The following is a 16,966-nucleotide window of genomic DNA, read 5'->3' as shown; positions in this document are numbered from 1 at the left end:
ATATAAAACATAATATCTGTATGTGCATACATGTTTCTTTTATATAACATAAATGTATATTACAAATATATGTATATATGTGTGTCTAGCGCATGTGTGTGTGTGGGGGGTGTGTGTGGTGTGTGTGTTAGTCAGATATTGCTCTAGGCCCAAAGTAAGGTAGAACATCATGACAAAAGGAGGAGTGCTGTTATGATCATGGTGACCAGGCAGCAGAGAGACAGAGGAAGAGGAGAAGGGGCCACAGGGAAGATGCACCCTTCCAGGCCACACCCCCAGTGACCACCTCCTCCAGCCACATCCCACTGGCCTACAGTTACTACCCAGTTATTTCACGCAAACTAGGATAGACTGATTAGGTTACAGCTCTTGTATATTTGTCATTTCATCTCTGAATATTCCTATATTATCACAGGAACTTTTAGAAAACACCTTATATCCAAATTATTACACTCACACACACACATATACACTTTGTGTGCATATATTAAGTTGATCTTTACATTTTCTAGATTCTACATGGTAAATTTACATGTTCCCCAAAATTTATTTGTAAGGCTGAATCAATGCCCAAAGCACTTGTGCACTCATTTATGGACATGCACAGATCCACAGCATATCTGGGTCACTCAGCATGCACATCTCCACTGGGGGTGGAGTAGGCTGTGCTCTGCCTTCTTATTTCAGTTCTCATGCTATAAACAAGAGGCCTTTTATGGTCTAGTTAGTGCTCTCTTTTTTTTTTTTTTCATTTATGTGCTTTTTTGTTGGTGATGTCACTGCCTAAAATTGATCCCAGGCGTAACGCTGAAGTGGTGTCTAGTGTTCTTCAGTGAAAGAAGGCTAGGATGGGACTTTTGGAGAACATATGTGTGTGCGACAAGCTTTGATCAGGCATGAGTTATAGTGCTGTAGCTGTGAGTTCAATGTTAATGAGTCAACAAAATCTATTAAATAAGGAGTCTTTAAGCAGAAACACACAAAAAATAAGGTATGTATTGATTGGTTGAAGAAAACTTGGTGAGCAGAGACTTTCAGAATTTAATCCTAGGTAAATTTTCCCTAGAAGAAATGGGTTGGTATTCATTAATTCAGTCTTCACAGAGACTTTATAGAACATAACTTCTATGAATAAGGAGAATCAGCTGTGTATATCTTATATAATAAAAAATAAAATGCAGGAAAAGGAAAGTTGAAGAGTCATCAAAACGTTAATGAATCTTTCAAGAAACCTCAAAGATGCAACAATTCTAACACCCAGTAATCTTTGAAGGCTGTGTGGAAGGATTAGTTTTTTAATTTGTATACAAGGAAAAGCTACCACTGGATCCAGCTATTTTTCTTGTGGGATATTAAATGTGCACAGGACTAAGGAAAACAAGAAAGGAAGACCTTATTGAAGACTAGTACTACAATAGGGGAGAGAGATCAGAACTCAACTCAGCTGAATCGAAGTGTTGAGTTTTCAAGATCTAGGATGAGGCCTGTGTTTGCTAATTGCTTTTATCACCCTCCCATCTCCACCAAAAAAGGAAGCTTTCCTGTATCTTCAAGAATTGGAACATGGCTGGAGTCAGGTTCCTACCCTCCCACAGGGACTGGGAGATAGGGGCACTATCTTCTTTGATGTTTACATTTCTGGGGAATCTCTCCCAGGCCCTTGAGAAAGACAAGAGAATTTGAGGGAGATTTATGTACATTTCAAAGGAGCAGAGAAAAAAATGCAATTATAAATTTTCTAAAGCGAATGCTCTCTCTTTTTCTCTCTTTGTGTCTGCCAGCCCCCTACCCCCCGTGTGTGTGTGTGTGTGTGTGTGTGTTTATGGGGATTTGTAGAGCTGGTTAAGCAGTGGGTCATTGGGGGGTTAAACAAATCATTTCTAAGAGTTTGCAAGTACTTGAAGACCACATTATTTATGAAATGAATAAATAATACTGCTTGCATGTTAGTTTTCAAAAATACGTTTTTGTGATCAATAAGACTCCAATTATTTTGTTGAGTGAATTGAATATTATCTTGTTTGTCATCCTCGATTTTACCAATCAATAAATATTACATTATAACACTATCATGTACAAGACACTCAATTGATTTTTCTTTAAAAAAGGTCCTTATGCACAAAGAATTATTGGCATTATTAAGTAGTTAATGAACTGTCCCCATTAAATGAGTCATAGTCAATATTTTACTTCCCAATTTCTTTATCAAAAAGCAGTGTTCTCTTTGAGTTAGAACGTCAAATTCTATAGAGAAAAAAGTAAAAAAAAAAAAAAAGCTTGGCATATGGTTTGGTGATAAACTTAGTACAGAAATACTGTGGATACTTAAAATAAATAAATGAAATGCCTTTAAATGTTAAGAACACAGTTAAGAGTATAATAAAATGCTGAGGTGTAAAATCTTGAGCTTGATTTCACATATTGTGTATCCTAACATAACCTTCATAAGATAGACCTCAGATCCAAAGGCACACAATCAAATAAGAGCAAAAATGTTTCAAAACCTTGTCAAAAATATAATAAACCTGTATATACAGTTAAATGCAAAATATTTATTTATTTATTTGTTTGTTTGTTTGTTTATTTTTGGTCCTGAGGATTGAACCCAAGAGGTGTTTTACTAGAGAGCCATATCCCCAGCCCTTTTTGTTTTTCATTTTGAGAGAGTGTCTCATTAAGTTGCTTAGAGTCTCACTAAATTGCTGAGGCTGGCTTAAGTGGCTGGGATTACAGGTACGTGCCACCATACTGGGCTCCCCAGCACTTTAAAATTTTTTTATTTTATTTTGAGACAGAACCTTGATAAATTGCTAAGGCTGGCCCCTGACTTGCCATCCTTCTGTCTCAGCCTCTAGAGTTGCTGGGATTACAGGTGTGCACCACTGTGCCGGTTAGAGGAGTCATTTTAAACTAAGCTGTATGTTACAAAGTTTGAGATTTTAATTTCCTTTCAGAATGTCACTAATTGGAATTGTCCAATGAGATGGGCTGAAATGCAGGGAAAGGGGAAAGAAAAGTTGAAAAGTTACCAAGATATTAATGACTCAAGAAACCTGGACACATGGTAGTATTGTATAAAGCCCCTAGTCTTTCAGGGAGAGTTATAGCTTCCTTCTTCGAACACGAGAAGAGCCATTACTCGACCAGCTCTTTGTTGTGGTGGTGGTTCTTTTATTCTCATAGCCCTGTGGAAGGAAAGGAAAATATTCTTAGTGTAAATAAGCTATAAGATGTAATGGATTAAAATAAAGTTTTTGAAACCATAATACATTGAGATGGAGCCCTGAGGCCTCACTGTGACATTCACTAAAAATAACTAGTTTTCTCTCATAAAAATTGCATACAAAAAAATTGCATACACATAAATTCTGTCTCTAATACACATGCATGCACGCACGCACACACACACACACAATTCCGTGATGACTGGAAGATTAATATAAACTTTTTCCTTTAGATGCATACACAAATGCAAACCTTTGCAAAGTTTGTCTGAACCTCTATTTTAAATAGAAACCTACATGTTATAAAGTGCACTATGAAATGGATATATTTAATAAGATGAAAATTTAGGAACAAAGTTTATGTTCTCCAAATCTATTAGTTAGAAACAAAACTAAACCATTGACATCTTTTTTGATCTGAAGAAATAATTCATTTGGAAATAATTCCTATTCCTGTATTAAATTGAAAATGTATCCTGAAGTGGGTTTCATGTGACTGTATGATCAGGTTGTTTCAGTTTTTCTTACAGCTCCATCAGAGTGAAGCAGGTTTTGAACCTGGAGAAGGTAGGATATATTTTTCCTCATGAGGCAATGATTAAACCTATAATATTCATAACAGTAATAACTGTAACAATGACTATTGTATTTTCTCAATTGGAAAATTTTTTGAATCATACACACCCATGCACTATTGATTATCATTTTTAATTGAAATTTAGGAAATAGCTGATATCAAATATAATGAATACATCCAAATGAAATCAATGGTCCTAAAAGGCCAACTCATTTTTTTTTGTCATTGCCCCAATTAAATTGTAGCAGTGAAAAATAGAGCTGACATTGATTTTCTTTCTTCTTTTTTTGTGAATAGATTTTTTTTTTCTTGATCAACAATAGAAAAAAATTGTATTTCATAGGGATATTTTTCTTTGAGCTGTATTAGGTAGTTCCTATTATATTTCTGGTCATCTGCTTGATAACAAGACAAGTTTAGTATCAATTAGTCTATTGCTATGGTATTTCCTTTTGCTTGTTTTCATTCAACTTATTTTAAAACATGAAGGAAGAATAATAGGGAAAAATGCAAAGACAGGAATCCAGGCTTGTCAACTGCATAGAATATGTCACTCAGAGGCAATTAAAAACAGTGATTTTTCAATATGATGGGGGAAGGGAGTGCCTCAAATTATATTTTGACCAATAGGTGAAATAAATGTATTATTATAAAAGATTTTAAAAGAGGGTGGTATAAAGGATAAACAAAGGGAAGTACCAATTGTTTTATATATCCCCACTAAGATGATGGTCAGAAAATTAAAATAAAAACATAAAGTTGACACGGGGTACTCTTCTTTGACAATTGTTTACAAATGTGTTTATTTATAGCATGAGTGCTGAAGGGGCAGGAAGGAAGTGACTCATCAAAGATGTTTTGATTTCTTAACTAAAATTCAACTGGAAGCTTATCTCCCTGATGCACATACATACCATATGGGTGCATACCTTGAGTACAATTTCCTGTTATTCTTCATTGCTGTAAAACAAATGCAGCTCACACATGGAAGAGAGTTATAGGGGTCTAAAATGTATCTCTGATTATAGGCTATAAAACACAAAGTCATCAAAACCATCCATCCTGCTTCACCAGTGTCTATTTGCATATATCAACAAAATACAAAAAAAAAAAATTTTTTTGTGAAAATCTCCAATAAGCTTGAAAGTGTTTTATGGCCCTGTATCCTAATGAATTTTTCTGATTTAATATTTACGCCAAGGGAAGGGATTTTATTTTATTTTTGCTGGATGACATCAGCCATAAGGTCTGTTAAGAATACTTTGAGGGTCTTTCATTTCAATGAGTTTTTTCTGGACTCCAGTAGTGGACAAGAAACCTTAGCCAGGGTGTTTTCAACCTGAATTCACTGGGTCAGACCAAGGACCATACTTGAGCCTTCATTTCCCTGGGAGAGAGAATCTGACCATTCCCTTCTGTGGAGAGATTCCAATATTAGTTATGGCTCAAAAAGAAATTTTATTTGCATCTGGAACATGCACATTACCCAGAAGAGCTTGAAATTGGACCTCCTTTAGCCAATCAGAACATTGTTCTTGATTCACTTCCCATCACTGAGCTGAAGAAGTGAAGGCGCAGATACATGCACTTCCCACAATAATCTCACAAAAGCAGCATTTTACTGGTTTGAGATTCATTTCAAGAATCTCGGCTCTCAGAACTCCCCCTCTCCACTTGCCTGACCCCATGCGTGGGAGGTACAGAGATAGCACACTTCACACACCTTAAAGATTGCAAATGGCTTTTACATCATTGAATACAAATATAACTTAATACTCAATCCTGGATAGGTATCTTTTCTTTTTGAAGATATGGGTTGAGGCTGAGGAGGAAGTTGCGTTTTTATATGCAAAAATGTGATAGGTACTTTGAAAAGAACTGGGATCCTCATTTAAAAAATAAATTGGTTCATTTCTTTAAAATGCAAAAATGTGCAAAACTTACCTATGCTGTTAGAAGTAGCACCCATTTGCTCTGGATGCTACTTGCTGGGCTGTGCTTTATGAAGACCGGCAAACTCTAGCCCTCTCAGGTGCACTTTTGGAAGTTTACTTTGTGTTCAATAATGAGAGTAAAAATCTTACAGTCACATGTAAGCAATGGTGTTCACTTCGGGATCTGGTTGTGGGAATTGGCTGATGACCCTCAGTATTACCTTTTGAGTCTTTTATACTCAAACAATTATACGTTCATAGGAAGTTGCAAGGATGGCACAGAGAGGTCCCAGGTAGCCTTCACCTAGGAAACCCAGAAAATTCACATTGTTCTTATGACTATATATAGTTAGTTGTGTGTGGTTTTTAATCACATGGATTCTTCTAATAAACACCCCAGAGATACAGGGCAATTTCACTACCAATATGACTTCTTTCGTGCTGTTAAGAATCAGTCATCTGATTCTTAACTCCTCAATCCATAACTCCTGATATTCACTGATTTGTTTTCCATTTCTGTAATTTTTCCATTTTGATAAATGTCATATAAGTGGAGTCAGTATGTGACACTTTAGGATTAATTTTTTATTTTTTTAACTTACATTAATGCCTTTGAGAACCATCCAAGTTGTTTGTGTCAATCCTTTGCTCCTTTTATCTTGTTGAGGAGTATCCCACAGTACAATGTACCAGTTTGTTTGACCTCTCACATGTTGAAGGACAGTTTGACCATTTCTGGGTTTTGGATATTATAAATACAGCTTTTGTGAACAATCATGTACAGGTTTTTGTGCAGACTTGACTTTTCATTTCTTTGAGATAAATGTCCAGGTGTACAATTGTTGGGTTATATGGTAAGATTAAGTTTAACTTTTAAAGAAATTGTCAAACAATTTTCCAGAGTGATTAAATTATTTTACATTTTTCATGAGCTATGAGTGAGTCAGTTTCTCTATTTTAATTCTTATCATTATTTAATATTATCATTATTTTTAATTTTAGTTGTTCTAATATGTCTATAATGATACCATATTGTGGTTGTAATTCACATTTCCCTGATGACTAGTGATTCGGAACAACTTTACATGAGCTTATTTGCCATTTGTTTAGTCTCTTCCGTGAATTATCTCTTCATTTCCCTCATTATGTGTTTTTAGTTTTGTTCTTTCACCTAATAAATTTCTTCACTATTTTTAGCATCTTCTAAAATAAGTTCTTAACCCCCGCCCCTCGTTCCAGTCTTTCTGGGTTGTTATTTCTGTTTATCATAAGCAATTTTTCCACTTGTTTCCCTGGGGCCCCCTACCTTCCCAACTACTTTATGTTGCTCATCCTTTCATTCTGTCTGGAAAGCAACTACCTACACTCTACCTCCTGTATGCTATGGCTACTGATGGAGAGTCAGAACGTCAATCAGGACTGGGATCAAATAACAGTTCTTACAGGAAGCCTCAACTTTTCTTACAAAATATGCACAATCATTAGTTCTTCAAACTGACATAATACTTTAAAAAATAGCTCCCAGCAGCACCCTGACAGATATTGTCCATATGTCACTAGGCATTTCCTTGAGCCTGTCTTCTGTGCCAGGAGCACTCCTCCCTGTCTGAGATTTTCTCTGGCTTCTGATCTTTTTGGGCCCTTAACCTACAGTGAATAAGCACCTCAGCTTTTTTACTCCTTGCACAGGATAACTGTCTACCCAGAGTTCCCAGCTGAGATTAAGCCCCAGTTGACTGGTAAGACTCCTTTTGTTGCCTGGTTTCCCTTCCCTATCTCACTCTCCTACTCTCCTACTGATATTTTCCTCTCCCAAATAAACTCAAATAATTGTTTCAGGCTTTGCTTTTGGATAACAAATTAGGTAGCACATGTTTTCCTTCTACCTTGGTGAAAAGTAGCCCACATACCCTCCATCTTTCCTACTAAACAGTAGGCTCTTTGCAGATAGGGAACTATGAAGACAGAAAGCAAACTAAGGGGGTCTCCTAGCTGAGAGCAGAGCATGCACAAAAGACATGAAACAAACATTGTCTTGGGATGGTCAAGTAACCTTGAGACTAGCAGGGCTCACATAAAGTGCGTGAGAGTCAGAATGACGAGAGCTGAAGGAGTCACATAGGAAATCTCCATCTCCCCTTCTTCAATTAGGGAATAAGTGTGGATATGAAAACAAATGGACCAAATAGAAGTATATGGCTGGTAGAAATGTAATATTTCTTATTGTAATCAATGTCTATATGGATCTTAAAATTTTTACCAAGGCGCCCAGGCCATTTTGCCCTGTATTTTAATGTTATTGATATACATAGGATAATAAAACAGGACCTGCATGTTAAAGGGAAAAATTGTACATGTGAATAACATTCAAGGTTATACTTTTTTAAAATAAGCAGATATAAAGATGGCACATTTCACTGGATTAGGTAGTATGGAAAGGTCAAAATGATCTTCTTTGAATTAGGCACAGAGGCAACTGTCATTACATTTTGGTTAGATCTTACTGGTGCTGCATTCTCATGTTATTAATCTCAAAGATGAACCAACCTGAATCTTGACACAAATCCTCCTGAAACCAGGGGATAAAAGAATTAACCCCAACCAGCTGTTTCTGTGACTAGAGGCCGTGAACCCTTTCTTCAGAGCTAAAAAATAGATTTGATTCTTGACCTGAGACATTGCCATCTATCTCAGAATTGATCAAGGTCTATAAGACTCAGTAACTCTGAGGAGGAGAACGTTCCCTGGAGGCCTCGTTGAGAGGTCTCCAAATCCATTTTACTTTTGATTGAAGGTAGACTTCTAGGATTTAACTTAAACCAGGAGCAGAAAGAAGAAGATTACATACAGTAAGCCCATTCTGCAGTCTTCCTTATAGATATTTTCAGGAAATAAAAAACAACTTAAAGAGTAATAATTTGTTCACAGTAGATTTGTTTGTTTTCAATCATGTACCCTTCTTTTGTGGTCCTGTCATAATGTTTACTTAGAAAATTACCTTAACATGCAGTGGCTTTCAACAATGGAAGGAAGGGTATTTTACTTAAAAATCATCATCAATGTAACCAGATCTTGATGGGGAATAGTTCATCTCTGCTTTACTAGTCTTTTACTGGAGAAGTACTGGGAGCTGGAGTCATTTGAAGGCCCATTCCTTTGACTCATCTGGTGGGTGATTCTGGGAAAACACCAATAGCTGGTGCTGATGAGGCTGGGGTTCTCTGGGTATGGCTCTCTATCTCTATGGTAGGTCTCCCTATGGCTTCCCCCAAGGGAAGTTTATAGCATAGGTGAATTCCTTACCTATCAGCTCAAGATGGTCTCTATAAAGATACTATCAGGCAAAATCATATTGATTTTTTATTACCTGGCCTCAGAAATGATACCGCATTTAGTCTGTTATGGTTTGTTGACCAAAGAAGTCACACAGGGCCACCCAGGTTCAAGGGGGGTAGACATAGCTTCTGATTCTCACTGAAGGAATGTCAATATAACATTGTAGGATGAGCACATGGGCCATACTGTCTGCCATATTGAGTTTTCTGAAATGTGCTAAACTGTAGACCAATGACTTCTTTTTCATCATCCAATAGGAAAAAATAACACAGATTTCAAGCCTCACTCTGGCTCCTTGAACAGAATAACTAGACACGATTCAAAGCTTAAGAAAATACTCATATTACATATCAAGCCCAATGTTTTCAACATGGATGTTGCAATGGAAACAGAAAGAAACAGCACTGCTATTTTCAACTTAGATTTCTTTATATGAGAGAGATAATTTTTATCTCAAGGTAGTGATGGTGATTAAATGAGATAGTTCATAAAAACTCTGAGCAGGGTAACTGCCTGTATAACAACTAGTTCTAGCGGGAGAGAATTAGTGATAGAGATAGAAATAAATACTGTAAAAACAGCGAAGTACTAAAACTTGTCTGTTTTGAATCATACTAATAAATTTTCTTCTGCTGCTCCCCTAAATTTCACAATAAGTAGGCTGCTTTTAATTTATAGCACCCAAGCTCATAAGCATTAGTGCTTAGCAATTCAGGCATATCTGATGAATGCACATTGATTTGAATTAAACAGAATCAAATCAAGTTCTCTCTAAAAATAATACCTTACTTCTGTTCCTGGTTCAGCCAGTGAATCCCTGGCAAGCTTTGTGCATTTTGCACAAATTATAAGATTGCTTTTGTGTTGGCCTCTTCCACTGCAGAATATCTATTGGTTAAGTCAGCAAAAGTCTTTTTGACTAATAGTGATTCATATATATGTGGCATATGGCTTCCAATGGGAGACCACAGTGGAGCCTGTGTGCTTGGCAATGCCCTCTGCACTTTCCTTTTCCGTAGGAGACCCTGCTGGTACTTGCTGTCTGTGCTCTTCCACTAGCATGTCACCTCAAACTCTCCCACATCCTTTCTCACTTGTCTTCAAGTAGGCATCTGCTCTTGCTCTTTCACTCTGTATTTCTTCACTAGCTCGTAGACTCCTTAAGGACAAGTGATGAGTGCTCTATGTCACTAATTATTTCAGCTACCAATATTACATATATTTAGAATGTGTCACTTTCCAGGCACTGTACTCAGCCCTGGGAATTCATAATGAGCACATTAAAGCTCGTGTTTTGGCAGGGCACCCCCAGCAGCAGATCTGGAGATATGAGTCCATTTGAAAATAGTTTATTTGAGAGGTGATCTCAGAAAACAACAACAGGAGGTGAGGAAGTGGGATCAAGAAGGGAGATGCCAGTAAAGGGTATGTTTCCCAGCAAGATAAGCACTGGACAACTGGAGGTTGATCTTGCTGGTGAACCCTAAGGAAGAGTGCAGAACATATTTTTCAGAGTTATTGCACCTGGAGGATGAAGGAATTGGGGTGTTTATATTTCTACCATCTCCTCTCAAGGATGGTCATGAAGAAGGGCTTACATTAATTCCTGAGACCCCTGCAAAAGTGGGTTCTGCAGCTAGAGAAAACTCTCACGTGAGTCCCTTAAGGTGGTCAAAGGTAAACTAGAGTGGACTGGAATGATGAGAGCTGAGGAGGTGTATCCATTTCCTAAGGCCACTGGAACAGAGTGCCATGGAGTGGGTGCTTGGAATTACGGAAAATTATCATTCCACAATTCTGGAAGTTTGAAGTTAGAAATTAAGGTCTACACAGGACCATGTTCCCTTTGAAGCCCACAGAAGAATCTTTCCTTGATTTTTCCTTGCTTTTGGGGGTTTTCTGACAACCTTTTGTGTTCCTTGCCTCATAGAAGTCTCATGCTGATTCGCCATCTACACAATGATGTTCACCCTCGGACTTCTCTTTGTCTTCCATCTGTGCCTATCTGTCTCTGTGTCCAAATTCCCCCCCTTTTATTTTGGATTGGGGCCCACTCTAATAAATACATTTTAGTTTAATTACCTCTGTAAAGATCCTATTCCTATGAGCTTACATTCTGAGGTTCTGGGGGTTAGGATGTCTGGATAACTTTTGTGGGAGGCATGATTAAACTCATCTCAGGGGATAAGAGTAAGGTGCTGTTTTTTGGTACTGGGGATTGAACCCAGGGGCACTTAACCACTGAACCACATCCCCAACCCTTTGTTATATTTTATTTAGGGACAGGGTTTCACCAAGTTGCCTAGGGTCTTGCTAAATTGCTGAGGCTGGCTTTGAAGTCACGATCCTCCTGCCTCAGCCTCCTGAGCAGCTAGGATTACTGGTGTGAGCCATCATGCCCTGCCCACCTGTAGTATCTGTTTCAAGGCATTTAAATTCTATTGGGAAAACTAACTTTATTTTAAACAAAATAAGTAACAATGTATAGTATATATGATAATGACAAGTGTTATGGTGAAAACACAAAGAAAAGCATAATGTTTTTTGTGACTCCCCAAAGCTTTGCAATAATCCAACACACAAAGTTGCGGGCTCAATAAATATTTGTGAATATCATTATTAAGCCTCTAAACACAGAGAACATTGATCTTCACATTGTCACTCACTGGATGTTTATTGTCTATCAATGACCACCTAATGCATTTTGGGTCTCTTTGGAGTATTTGTGCCTTTTATTTTTTTTTAACTTTAATGGTTTGTTTATTTACTTATAAGGACTTTTAGCAGCTCCATATATTGGATGTTGAGCTTAGGAACATGATCATTAGAGACAATTTGTAATCCCTCAGGGCTACACACACACACACACACACACACACTCACACACACAGAGTTATTCCACAGATTGGTTCTGGATCCTAAAACCCTGAGAGGATACCAAAATCAGGGGATGCTCAAATCCCTTGTGTAAAATGGTGCAGTGTTTGCACATAATCTGTGGACATCCTCTTGTATACTTAAAATCATCTCTGGATTACAATGTAAATGCTATGTATATATTTATTAGATTATTTAGAGAATAATGACATAAAAGAAAGCTTGGTATACACATGCAGTTCAGAACAGATGCAATACTTTTGAATTTTTTTAATCTGGAGGTGGTTGAATCCATGGATGTAGAACCTGTAGATACTGAGAACTGATTTCTGAATATATATGTGTGTATGTATATGTGTGTGTTTGGGGGTATGCTGCAATATATACACACATTTACACCGATATACATATACATATATGTATGCATATTTATCTATGCATATAAACGTATGTAAACCAACACACACATAGTGCTTCTAAAAAAAGTAATTTTATGAAACACTAGCTGGAAAATAGAGTGTCAACACAGAAACAATCTCCTGGTTTACTTAAGGTAGACGACAGCAATACCTCTTTCTCTCCATCTTATGAGGCTCTTATTTAATGCATTTACTTTTATTTTTTTTTAAATGCATAAAATCTCATTAGCAACTCAGAACTGGGCATTCTAAGCACTGCAGGTATAATTATATAAAAATGTGCTGGCTTTGTTTCAGTTTCATAGTGCTAGAAATTATAGCAATAAAAACCTTTCTCACTCTGTGTATTGTAGGGAGAAAAATGACATTAATCCTAAACAATGGATAATAATTGAGAGGTGTTGTCAAGCAGTACAGTGACAGAAAAATCCCCTTGCTAATCTCCTTTGTTTCTATGAATAATTACTAGTTATAGAAAAGGAATAGGTTGGTGCTATAATCCCTTTTTATTATTAATTGGAAGAGAGACTATTTTAATCTTATTTTGACAGTGCCTTACCTAAACTGCTAACAATTTCTTTCCTCTGTATTATTAGGTTAAGTTGCCAATTGTGGTCACTGGCGACTGGACATCCTCTCAGCTCTTTTAAATCTTGCTCTCCGGGCTCTGTGCCCTGAGACCCATGGGGTTACACTATACTGGTCTTAAATACACAGTTTTTTTTTCCTCCCTGAAAGCTACTAAGCACAGTTTGAATGCCTGTGCTTTCAATTAAACCTTCTAGGTTTTGTACTGGTGTTAAATAGGCCACCAGTGGGGTTGGTTGCTTTCTGAACCAAGGGAAACTGTAGGGTGTAGAGAAAGATGATCCTTTTAACCAAAATAATGGAGATAAAAGACAGAATAAACTGCTCTTTTTTTTTTTTGCTTGACTTAGAATAGAAATGTTGTAAATGATACCTTGAAACAACAGAATCCCAGTAAAAATATCCACTGACAAGGGACAAAGAAAAGAAAGAACAGAACCTTTAGTTAGCCGTGTTAGTTATTGGCCACGTATGTAGACAGAAACGAGAGGCAATCTGTTTTTCAGGGGTGATTTCATACTCAGCAAGATTACAGAGAGAAGAATCACTTGAATGATTGTCCTCCTTCTAGCACTCTCTTTGTGGCCTGTGGTCAGGGCTGAGTCAGCGTTCTCTAATTGTCATGCATGCTGAAAATCAAGAGGAGGATAGAGCAAAGCTGGTGGCCCTCAGCATGCCCTGTGAGCACTTGAGTGTCTGCCTGAGAGCTTGCTCTGTTGATGGGACAGGGTCACCCCAGTCACAAGGCAGACGAGAGGGATGGAATTTAGGGCAGGTGCTGTCCATGGAGCAGCCCTGCTTTCTCCCCCTGGGTGAGACATCTCTGAATGAGCCATGTTCTCCACACTCTCCCAGAGCTTCCGGGAGGATGGAGTCCTAATTGTTCAAGGTGATATCAGGTACATGGGATTGGCTTCAGTCCTTGCTGTGTCTCTTCCTATTGATGCTTCCTGGGACAGTCCCCAAATAAGTTACAATAACACATTAATGTTATTGTCACTCTGAGGATTGTAGTGCTTTAGAAATAAAGGAGCTCTTTGGTTTTTTTTTATAATGGTACTTTTCTTCTTTCCTCAAAGCAATATTCATAACACATTCAGATTATTTTTGGAAACATATTATATTGCTTAAAAAGACCTGGAAAAATATCACGAAAACTGGACCTTTGTAATTTAGTAAAAGAGTTTCTATACAGTTTCATAAATTTTAGAGGTGAAAATATCATATCTTCTAGAAATTTGGTAAGTTTTTTGTGGTCTAAAATGGCCAGGATATTCACACATACAGACTCTACTTAAGGGAATCCATAAATAATTTTGAAAGAATTGTTCTGGAAACACTAATACATAATGTCATAGTGTTTTACCTTTACAAAAATAATTAATTGAGATCTTATGCCATGCATGTTCTGGAAAGTCATCCCCTATGCATGGGTACTCCACTAGAGATCAAGATGGAGGTGCTTAACATATCATGACAAAGGTTTGTTCCTTTCTGTTGTAATTTTCCTTGCATTGTGGAATTTGATGAAATGATTGTCATACTCAAATAAGAGAAGCTTGTGGGATGAAGGGAATAATTAATAGTGAAACTAACTTCTTATCCAAATACAGTTTACTTTGAGATCTCATTTTATGGCCACCAACTCATATGGTTTACCCAGGAGATATTTCAAAATGATTCTTGATGATTTGCTACCAAATAGAAAAGGAAATAAAAATTATTTACCTGTCTTTTATAGAAATAATTCCCCAATGGCTAGGACTTATTACAGATCCTAAAATCCAATTATTAGGTTGTCTCTTCCTTTTGCGGAGTGTTCAGTGACTGCCAAGGTCAGGGAGATGAAATTTTCAAGGATTAAAAATGGGCATCCACAGAAGTAATTTATCCAATTAGTACCTTCAGAAGTGGTTTATTTGGTTTAAAAAAGTATGGAAGTAAGAATGTGTGACCAGATCCAGGGGAGTATATCCCCTGTGATGAAAAAGGTCTTGAGGTACTCACATATGTGCTGTTTCTGAGATACAAATATAGAAACAGAATCTTCACACAATAGTCATACTATGGAACCAGTCTAGGTGTCCGTCAATGGTTGAATGGATAAAGAAAATAGAGTATATATACACAATAGAGTTTTACTCAGCCATGAAGAAAAATAAAATTATGTCATTTGCAGGAAAATGGATGAAACTTGACACCATTATTCTAAGTGAAATAAATCAAACTCAGAGGTCATGGGTTGTATGTCTACTCTCAGATGTGGAAGCTAGAGAGAAAAATGGAAAAGAAAAGTGGGAGTGGATTTCATGAAAATCAAAGAGAGATCAATAGACCATAGGAACCAAGGGATGGGAGGTGGGGATGAAGGGGAGAAATCTTGGGGAATGATATTGATCAAATTATATTGTTATATTGGGTGCATATATGAATATGTAACAACAGATCCCATCATATACAACTAGAATGCACCAATAAAAATGTGGGAAAAAAAAAGAAACAGAGTCTTCCTTTAGGATATATCATATATGTCTACATAGATAGCTAGAGTTCAGAATCAGTTTAAGAAATCATAGATTTAGCCAAGAAAATGTCCATCCAGTAGCATTAGAATCACCTGGGCCATTTTCTGGATATGCTGAATCAATAATTTTAACAAGACACCCTGTACACCTTAAAGAGAAGCATAAATAGAGAACAGACTCATGCCATCCAAGATAGTAGCCACTAGCCACATGTGGCTACTGAACACTTGAAATGTTGCTAGTCTAAAAAGAAACATGCTATAAATAAAAATGTATATAACATATTTCAAAGACCTAGTATAAGAAAAATACTGTGAAGTATCTCAATGATTTTTATGTTGATGACACGTTGAAATGATAAACACTGGATTAAATTAAATATATTCTATACAGCAATTTTGTCTGTACATTACTGCTTGTTTAACGTGGTTACCAGAAACTTTGAAATTATATAAGTTGGATGGCCAAGATGAGTAAGCCTAATGTAACTCACCTCTTCTAATTATAACCTATCTGAATAGAATATGGAAAGCAGTGACCTTAGATCTCTGAAAAGTAACAATTACAAGTAGGTTGGGGATTAAAGTCAAAACATGAGTAATGGCCCATGTTAGGGTAGAGCTGAGTGGTAGAATATGTATGGAAACAAGTTTCAAATTTGTTTATTTTCTGTTTTGTCATTCAGCTTTGACACAAGGGTGAGTTGGACCCCAGAATTGCAAAGCAGGGGTGAAGCTAAAAAATTCAGGGTAAACATTTTTTTTTCCACTGGAGAACTAGTAAATGGGATCTCTGATGCTGGAGATTGTGGGGACAATCCCGCATCTCCAATTTTTCCTCTTCCCTCTCCCAGTATTGCCCATAGCCAGCCAGTAATTGACCTGGATATAAGGAAGTGATACAGGAACCTAAAACCTTGAGAGACATGCACTGTTCAACCTCTGTCACTGTGACAAAATATCAGAGATAATCAACCTATAATGTATAACTAATCAAAACACATAAAAAATTAGAATAAAAAAAGATTTCTAATTGTCTGACTTTAAAATAGGAAGATGATCCTGGAACTCCAACATCTGTGACATTTGGGGGTCATTTTTTGCTAGCTGTTTTTCTTTACTATGTTTTGTCATAACACAAAACTTCTTTCTTTGCATGCTATCTTAGACTATTTTCTATGGCTGTAACAACATACCTAAGGCTAGATGCTTTATAAGTAAAAAGAGTTATTCTGTTCATAGATTTGGAGGCTGAGAGTACAAGATCTGGAGGTCTTATCTATTTGACCTCTGCGAGGGCTTTCAGGTTGCATCACAACAGGGCAGGGCCTCATGGTAGGAGCATGTGTAAGAGAGAGACTGGTTATAGGGTGAGGCAGGAAGCAAGAGACCAAGGAAGGGCTAGGCTCAAACTTTTTATAACAACTCTCTTTCGGGGAAATAGTCCACTCTTACTAGTTCTGACCCTCTTCTGCAGATGGCATTAA

This window comes from Marmota marmota, unplaced genomic scaffold (genome assembly GCF_001458135.2).
Source record: "Marmota marmota marmota unplaced genomic scaffold, marMar, whole genome shotgun sequence".
In the NCBI taxonomy this organism is placed as follows: Eukaryota; Metazoa; Chordata; class Mammalia; order Rodentia; family Sciuridae; genus Marmota; species Marmota marmota.
This window is presented reverse-complemented; position numbering follows the sequence as displayed.